Genomic DNA, 7,896 nt, shown 5'->3' with positions numbered 1-7,896 from the left:
GCAATCCTTTTCTGTGAGAAATACTTCATTTTCTAGAAAACATTTACGGCCATGACTGTATATGTTCTCATACTTTTGAATATATGAATGTTTTTTATGTATTCCTGACAATGATGCACAGGTCACTTTAACCCCTTAACGAAAATGGACATAAATGTATGTCATGGTGCCAGGCCCGTCGGAAGAGGACAGGCAAACCAAGAAATTGCTTGGGGCCCCGAGCTGGCCCGGGGCCCCGAAGCAGAGCCTGTGTTTGCCTGTCCTCCTTCCCTATCCCGTTCAGCAGGCAGCTCGCCCTGTCGGCCTGCCGGGCCAGCAGTGCTAGAGCTTGTCTGGAGCGGGAGGCAGAGACTGAAGTCGCTGCCTCCGGCTCCTTTTGTGCCCCGCCCCGGCTCACCTCTGGTCCGGACTTCATATGTTCGTGCGTCACATGACGTCACGCTGAGTCCCAGGGCATCCTAACGCCGGCCGTAGAGCGTGATGTGACGTGTCACGTGACTGTGCGCGTCGTGTGGCGTCAGTTACATTTCAGTGACTCTGACTGGGATGAGTACCCCTAACTACTTGCCTACTGGGTCTGGGGGGAGGGGAGGGGTTTACTCTGGGGTACAACCTGCCTATTGGGGGGAAGGGGATTAATCTGGGGTACTACCTTCCTACTGGGGGAGGAGGGGGTTAATCTGGGGGTACTACCTGCCTACTGGGGGGAGGGGGGTTAATCTGGGCCCCCCCCCCAGTAGTCAGGTAGTACCCCCAGATTAACCCCCTCCCCCCCAGTAGGAAGGTAGCACCCCCAGATGAACCCCCTCCTGTGGTACAGGGGGTACTACCTGCCTACTGGGGGGGGGGGTTAATCTGGGGTACTACCTTCCTACTGGGTGAGGAGGGAGTTAATCTGGGCCCCCCAGTAGTCAGGTAGTACCCCCAGATTAACCCCTCCCCTCCAGTAGGAAGGTAACACCCCCAGATGAACCCCCTCTGGGGTACAGGGGGTATTACCTGCATACTGGGGGGGGGAGGTTAATCTGGGGGTACTGGGGGGAGGAGGTTAATCTGGGGTACTACCTGCCTACTGGGGGGGGGGTAATCTGGGGCCCCCCAGTAGGTAGGTAGTACCCCCAGATTAACCCCCTCCCCACCAGTAGGAAGGTAGTACCCCATGATTAACCTCCACCCCCGCCCTGTAAGAAGGTAGTACCCCCAGATTAACACCCTCCCCCCCAGTAGGAAGGTAGCACCCCCAGATTAACCCCCTCCTGGGGTACAGAGGGTACTACCTGCCTACTGGGGGGGGGGTTAATCTGGGGGTACTACCTGCCTACTGGGGGGAGGGGGTAATCTGGGGCCCCCCAGTAGATAGGTAGTAACCCCCAGATTAACCCCCTCCCAACCAGTAGGAAGGTAGTACCCCCAGATTAACCCCCACTCCCCCACCCTGTAGGAAGGTAGTACCCCCAGATTAACCCCCTCTTCCCCCCAGTAGGAAGGTAGCACCCCCAGATGAACCCCGACCTGGGGTGCGGGGGGTACTACCTGCCTACTGGGGGGAGGGGGTTAATGTGGGGGTGCTACATGCCTATGGGGGTTAATCTGGGGGTACTACCTGTCTGCTGGGGGGAGGGGGTTAATCTAGGGGTACTACCTGCCTACTGTGGGGAGGGGGTTAATCTGGGGGTACTACATTGTATCGAATGTACATGAAACATTTGCAAAAAACACCACTGTACCACACAATTTGCATGGTACAGTGGTGTTTTTCGCAAATGTTCATTTATTGAAAATGTTCAAATTTCATGCACATTAAATGCAACAGCAGTATTTGCACAGTGCAAATACTGCTATTGCATTTAATGTGCATGGAAATTGCAATGTTAATCTCCTTTTTTATTTATATAAATTGTGGGTAAACTTAAACTGTATGGCTATGCTGTGGTTCCTGTAGGCTTTGCGTGGGGGGGCCTCCATGTCTATTTTGCTTGGGGCCCCCAAATTCCTTCAAACGGACCTGCATGGTGCCATGGTACTTAATGCACCATGGCGTACATTTACACTCCACCATGACCGTGAGCACCGGACCGGTGCTCGCGTCGTGCGCGGCAGGTCCTGGCTGCTATCAGCAGCCAGGGACCAGCCGGTAATGGCAGACATCCGCAATCACGAGGATGTCCGCCATTAACCCCTCAGATGCCATGATCAATACAGATCATGACATCTGCGGCAGTGCGGTACTTTAAATGGATGATCGGAACACCGGCAGCGCTGCCGCAGGGATCTGATCATCCAGCATGGTGGCCGGAGGTCCCCTCACATGGCTCTGAGGTCTTCTGCTCTGGTCTGAGATCGAGCAGACCAGAGCAGAAGATGACCAATAACACTGATTAGTGCTATGCCCTATGCATAGCACTGAACAGTATTAGCAATCAAAGGATTGCTATAGATAGTCCCCTGTGGGGACTATTAAAGTGTAAAAATGAAAGAAAAAATTTAAAAAAATTTGAAAAATCCCCTCCACCAATAAAAATGTAAAATTTCCTTTTTTCCCATTTTACCCCCATAAAGTGTAAAAGAAAAAATAAATGAAATGTATATACATATTTGGTATCGCCGCGTATGTAAATGTGTGATCTATTATAATATAATGTTATTGATCCCGTACGGTGAACGGCGTAAACATTTGTCACATTTTATTTTTTTTTTAAATTAAAAATTTATAAAATACACAAATGTGGTATCAATAAAAACTACAGATCATGGCGCAAAAAAATAGCCCTCATACAGCCACTTATACGTAAAAATGAAAAGGTTATTGTTACGCCGAGCGCTCCGGGTCCCCCGCTCCTTAGGGCGCGCGCGCCGAGTCTCTGCGATTTAAAGGGCCACTGCGCCACTGATTGGCGCAGCAGGCCTAATCAGTATCTTCACCTGTGCACTCCCTCGCCGGATCTTGTTGCCATTGTGCCAGTGAAAGCGTTCCCTTGTGTGTTCCTAGCCTGTGTTCCAGACCTCCTGCCGTTGCCCCTGACTACGATCCTTGCTGCCTGCCCCGACCTTCTGCTACGTCCGACCTTGCTCTTGTCTACTCCCTTGTACCGCGCTTATCTCAGCAGTCAGAGAGGTTAAGCCGTTGCCGGTGGATACGACCTGGTTGCTACCGCCGCTGCAAGACCATCCCGCTTTGCGGCGGGCTCTGGTGAATACCAGTAGCAACTTAGAACCGGTCCACGCCAATCCCTCTCTGGCACAGAGGATCCACCTCCAGCCAGCCGAATCGTGACAGTTATAGGTCGGCAAAATAGGACTTTAAACATACAAGTTTGATTAAAAAGTTTGCGATAATAGAAATGTAATCATGGGTATCATTTTAATCGGATTGACCCACAGAATAAAGAACACGTCAAGTTTACCGTAAATGTACAGCGTGAAAACGAAACCTTCCAAAATTTGCAAAATTGCGTTGTTTTTTTTTACATTTCCCCACACAAATAGTATTTTTTTGGTTGCGCCATACATTTTATGGTAAAATGAGTGATGTTATTATGCAGGCCCTAATACTAATCTGTGGATAAAAATATAAAAGAGTTAGGATTTTTAGAAAACGAGGAGGAAAAAACTAAAGTGCAAAAATAAAATTGGCCTGGTCCTTAAAGGACAACTGTAGTGCAAGACTTTTATATATTACTGTGCCCGGGCTGCAAAAATAAACAAAATAAACTTTAACATACCTTCCTACGTTCCCCCGTCGGTCTGGTACCGGCCTTCCCGCCCCGGCCGTAGATAGGCTGAGCCCACTGTCATGTAAAAAGCCAGCCAGAGCTCCTTACATGACAGTGCTTTCAGCCCATCACCGGCCAGGGCGGGACATCGCTGCGGCCGGTGATACGTCTCCGTCCCCAGGAAGTTGACCGTGAGGCCGGTACCGGATCAACGTGGGAACGTAGGAAGGTATGTTAAAGTTTTTTGTTTATTTTTGCCGCCCGGGCACATCAATATATAAAAGTCTTACACTACAGTTGTCCTTTAAGGTCAAAATGGGCTTGGTCCTTAAGGGGTAAAGGCAAATATGTACACTTTTTTTTTTTAGCATGTATTGGTCTTGCGTGGCCATAAACATTCACTATGTCTACTCATTTGTTGCTTGAAAATGGCTTGGTGAGAAAGCTGAAATGTCGCCTCACGTGTGAATAAAGACACTTTCTTTTACACCTTAAATGGAGTTACTGCTGCCTATTTGCTTCTATATATATATATATATATATATATATATATATATCAGGGATGTGGAATTCCTATCGCCCGACGCCCGGGACATGGAGTTTCGGGCGCCGGGCAGGTGAATTTTTCGGACCCTTAGCCCGGCTTCGGGCAAGCAGGGCCGGACCTGACAAGTGCTGTGGTGCTCTGCAGTCTGTATAGAGTGGGCTCAGGACTCCTGCCCGCTCCATACTCTGCAGCCCCCGGCTGTGGAAACTTGCGTCCTCCGAATCAGAGCAGGGGGAGATGAGAAGCTGTGCACGTCCTATGTTCCCTGCTCTGCCTTCTTTCTGCCATGCAGACGTGCAAGGGGGAGATGAGGCGGCGTGACTTCTTGCTCCCCGTGCAGACCTACATCCTCTGCCTTCGCTCCGCACAGCTCTAGCTTTGAAGAGCTGAGGAGAGTAGCGGTCGCACATCTGCATGGATCGCAAGTTTCCACCTCACACCGCTGCTAATAACTAGCATGAGGCGCTCAGAGGGGTGTATGGAGCGGGCTCTGGACTCGTGCCCGCTCCATACTATGCAGCCCCCGGCTGATTTCAGTAGCCGGGGCCGCCGCTAATAGCCAGCATGCGGCGATCGCCGCGGCTGGCTATTAACCCTCTAGATCGCCGTTGTCTAAAGGGACCTGTGAATGCTCCCTGGTGGGCTAGTGGGGTGGATCGCCCCTCCACACTATGGATGTAGCTGGAGGGCTTTCCTCTGCTTCCTGCTGTCCCGTGGCTCTGTCATTGATAGATCCTTGTCACGATGCCGGCTGGCAGGTAGTGGATCCTCTGTGCCAGAGAGGGATTGGCGAGGACCGCGCTAGTGGACCGGTTCTAAGTCACTACTGGTTTTCACCAGAGCCCGCCGCAAAGCGGGATGGTCTTGCTGCGGCGGTAGTGACCAGGTCGTATCCACTAGCAACGGGTCACCTCTCTGACTGCTGATGATAGGCGAGGTACAAGGGAGTAGACAGAAGCAAGGTCGGACGTAGCAGAAGGTCGGGGGCAGGCGGCAAGGTTCGTAGTCAGGGTGGATAGCAGAAGTTCTGGTACACAGGCTTTAGACACACAATACGCTTTCACTAGGCACAAGGGCAACAAGATCCGGCAAGGGAGTGCATGGGAGGAGGTTAGATATAGTCAGGGACCAGGTGGAAGCCAATTAAGCAAATTGGGCCAGGCACCAATCATTGGTGCACTGGCCCTTTAAGTCTCAGGGAGCTGGCGCGCGCGCGCCCTAGAGAGCGGAGCCGCGCGCGCCAGCACATGACAGCAGGGGACGGGAACGGGTAAGTGACCTGGGATGCGATTCGCGAGCGGGCGCGTCCCGCTGTGCGAATCGCATCCCCAACGGCCATGACAGTGCAGCGCTCCCGGTCAGCGGGACTGACCGGGGAGCTGCAGGGAGAAAGACGCCGTGAGCGCTCCGGGGAGGAGCGGGGACCCGGAGCGCTAGGCGTAACAGTACCCCCCCCCCTTAGGTCTCCCCTTTTTTTTGTCCGGTGACTGCCTCCCCTGGGATGAGGACACCGGGAAGGAATGGATGGTTTCCTCAATGGCAGGCAGTACAGCAGGAGTAGGAATGGGGAGGGAGGGCAGAGGGTGAAGCTTGGCACGGGGCAGGGAGACACAAGGACGGGAGCCATGAGGGGACACAGAGGCTTGCCTGAAGGGACTGGGAGGGGGGGAGAGGCATTTTCTGTGGCAGGCAGAGTCCCTAACGACTTTAGGGGGACCGGATACAGGAGGAACCACAGGGTCACGGCAGGGAGTACTGGGAACTGGTTTAAGGCAGTCCTTGGAACAAGAGGGACCCCAACTCTTGATCCCCCCAGTGGACCAGTCCAGGGTTGGGGAATGGTGTAGAAGCCAGGGTAGTCCAAGGAGAACTTCGGAAGTGCAATTGGGAAGGACAAAAAATTCAATTTTCTCGTGATGAGGTCCGATGCACATTAGGAGGGGCTCCGTGCGGTAACGCACGGTGCAATCCAACCTGGCTCCGTTGACCGCGGAAATGTGGAGTGGCTTGACAAGACGGGTCACCGGAATGCGGAATTTATTCACCAAGGACTCCCGAATAAAATTCCCAGAAGCACCAGAGTCCAGGCAGGCCACGGCTGAGAGGGAAGAGCTGGCTGAAGTAGAAATCCGTACAGGCACCGTGAGACGTGGAGAAACCGACTTAGCATCCAGAGACGCCACACCCACGAGAGCTGGGTGCGAGCGTGCGTTTCCCAGACGTGGAGGACGGATGGGGCAATCCACCAAAAAATGTTCGGTACTGGCACAGTACAGACAAAGATTCTCTTCCTTACGGCGATTCCTCTCTTCCAGGGTCAGGCGAGACCGATCCACTTGCATGGCCTCCTCGGCGGGAGGCCTAGGCGCAGATTGCAGTGGAGACTGTGGGAGAGGTGTCCAGAGATCTAAGTCTTTTTCCTGGTGGAGCTCTTGATGTCTCTCAGAAAAACGCATGTCAATGCGAGTGGCTAGATGAATGAGTTCATGTAGGTTAGCAGGGATTTCTCGTGCGGCCAGAACATCTTTAATGTTGCTGGATAGGCCTTTTTTAAAGGTAGCGCAGAGGGCCTCATTATTCCAGGAAAGTTCAGAAGCAAGAGTACGGAATTGTATGGCGTACTCGCCAACGGAAGAATTACCCTGGACCAGGTTCAGCAGGGCAGTCTCAGCAGAAGAGGCTCGGGCAGGTTCCTCAAAGACACTTCGAATTTCGGAGAAGAAGGAGTGTACAGAGGCAGTGACGGGGTCATTGCGGTCCCAGAGCGGTGTGGCCCATGACAGAGCTTTTCCAGACAGAAGGCTGACTACGAAAGCCACCTTAGACCTTTCAGTAGGAAACTGGTCCGACATCATCTCCAAGTGCAGAGAACATTGCGAAAGGAAGCCACGGCAAAACTTAGAGTCCCCATTAAATTTGTCCGGCAAGGACAGGCGGAGGCTAGGAGTGGCCACTCGCTGCGGAAGGGGTGCAGGAGCTGGCGGAGGAGATGATTGCTGCTGAAGTTGCGACTGAAGTTGCTGCACAATGGTGAATACTTCCGACAGCTGGTGGGTTAGATGGGCGATCTGTCGGGATTGCTGGGCGACCACCGTGGTGATATCAGAGATATAAGGCAGAGGGACGTCAGCGGGATCCATGGCCGGATCTACTGTCACGATGCCGGCTGGCAGGTAGTGGATCCTCTGTGCCAGAGAGGGATTGGCGAGGACCGCGCTAGTGGACCGGTTCTAAGTCACTACTGGTTTTCACCAGAGCCCGCCGCAAAGCGGGATGGTCTTGCTGCGGCGGTAGTGACCAGGTCGTATCCACTAGCAACGGGTCACCTCTCTGACTGCTGATGATAGGCGAGGTACAAGGGAGTAGACAGAAGCAAGGTCGGACGTAGCAGAAGGTCGGGGGCAGGCGGCAAGGTTCGTAGTCAGGGTGGATAGCAGAAGTTCTGGTACACAGGCTTTAGACACACAATACGCTTTCACTAGGCACAAGGGCAACAAGATCCGGCAAGGGAGTGCATGGGAGGAGGTTAGATATAGTCAGGGACCAGGTGGAAGCCAATTAAGCAAATTGGGCCAGGCACCAATCATTGGTGCACTGGCCCTTTAAGTCTCAGGGAGCTGGCGCGCGCGCGCCCTA

The sequence above is a fragment of the Hyla sarda genome, chromosome 12, assembly GCF_029499605.1.
Source record: "Hyla sarda isolate aHylSar1 chromosome 12, aHylSar1.hap1, whole genome shotgun sequence".
Taxonomy (NCBI): Eukaryota; Metazoa; Chordata; class Amphibia; order Anura; family Hylidae; genus Hyla; species Hyla sarda.
This window is presented reverse-complemented; position numbering follows the sequence as displayed.